Source organism: Gracilinanus agilis, chromosome 3, assembly GCF_016433145.1.
Source record: "Gracilinanus agilis isolate LMUSP501 chromosome 3, AgileGrace, whole genome shotgun sequence".
Lineage (NCBI taxonomy): Eukaryota > Metazoa > Chordata > Mammalia > Didelphimorphia > Didelphidae > Gracilinanus > Gracilinanus agilis.
The window spans coordinates 282,419,064-282,420,977 of NC_058132.1; positions in this window are offsets into that span (position 1 = coordinate 282,419,064).

The following is a 1,914-nucleotide window of genomic DNA, read 5'->3' on the forward strand; positions in this document are numbered from 1 at the left end:
TTAATTAATCAGATAATTAAGATTCTACACTTTTCTTTGTCCTGTCTATATGAGTGACCAAATACCTGGTCAATTCAGGCAAAACTCCCATCAATCAATGAAGTGGCTTGTTTATATGATGTCAACCAGTTTGACTGAATTTCCTCTCTCTGTTATAATTAGATGATGGGAAGGAGCTGGAGAAGCAAAAACCAAATTGTTTTCTGTTCTCTCTTCTTCATGACATTTTGTATGTGATTTGACATCTTACCCTTGATTATAGAAGTAAAAGCTGTCACTTTGTCAGATGACATGGTGACAAGATCAGTTTGAGTTTTCCAAAGAAAGGAAGGACTAAGCTCTCTTTTAGTTTTAGATTCTCGAAGGCTTTCCTAGCTAGTACTAACTTGGCAAGAGAATTCACTCAGGCTGTTGGACTGCAGCCAGTTATTTTGGTCCTGAAAGTGGAGTTGGAAGGATTCTGCCAAAGATGGGACTGAAAAATCTGGACACAGTCTGGCAACCCCAGAGAGATGTCTTTGCCAAATTGGCACTGCTGGGAAAGCCTTTGAGAATCACAATTATTTTACACAAAATACAAAGTTTGTGAGCTTTCTAAACATTATGTAAATCAGTCCCTATCCTTATTCATGGAGAAATAGAAAATCTTATTAAATCAGGCATAAAACCCCAAGACTTGTACTGTTTGTAAATATATTAATGACCCAATTTGTGTCAATTTGAACTTAAATTTACAAAGTGAGAACTGATTGGTGCCTTTCCAATGGTGCTTCAGCACCTGGGACAGCCAGTAAGTTCCACACTGTTTCCCAATCTGTCTCTGAAAGGAAAAAGAAGAGTTAAGAATGATTCCAAAGTTTCTCCAGACATTGTTTCATAGTCTTAAATATAGATGGAACCTCAGTGGTTAACTAGTTGGATTAACTTATTTTACAGTTGAGCAAACTCTGAGAGCTTAAGGGGATTTTTAAAAGGTCACACAATGTAGTAAGCAGCAAAATTTGGATTTGCATCCAGATCCCATGACTCCAAACTCAATGCTCTTTTTTGCTGTGGTATGTGGCCTCATTTTGCTTGTCACACAGATAATTGCACTGGTCCCCCATTTGGAATATTATGTAAACACAGCTGCACTATCCTGGCAACAACTAAAATGGCTAGATCAAACTCAAATAGAAATGAGGGCCACTAAACATGACATAAGGATCCCTTCTGGCCACATATTGACTTAGAAAACCACATATTAACATTGGTTATATTCTATTGCATTTTTATTTTGTTATTTTGTTAAATATTTTCCAATTACATTTTGAGTTGAGTCCTCTCAAGAATGTTGCCTTATATCTAAATCTCTGGTTTAGAGTGAGTTTTGGAGTTAAAAATTTAGCAAATAACACTTGACTAGAAATCAAATGACATGGGAAATTACTCTAATTATGCTACTATGCTACTGGCTTGACTTCTGATAAAATTTTCAGTAATTCTCCCTTTCTAGGAACACATGTTTTTTTCCCTCCCTATAAAATTCTGAGGTGGGACTAAATGATCTCGAAGTCTCCTTCCTTCAACATTTTTTTAATTTTAATTTTTTTTCCAGATTGCATGTTGATAAATTTTTAATATTTATTTTCTGACATTTTGTAATTCATGTTCTTTCCTCCCTTCTACCCTTCTTTTCTCACCCCAAAGACAGGAAATGTTATATAGTTTATGTATGTATGTATATATATAATCATATAATATATGTTTCTATTTTCATCATATGAAACAAGACATATATTACACTAGAGAAAAATTCATGAAGAAAATAAAGTGAAGAATGGTATGTTTCAAACTGCATCCAGATTCTGTTCCTTCTCTGATAGTAGATATCCTTTTTTGTCATAAGTCCCTTAGTTTTTCTGGATCCTTTCC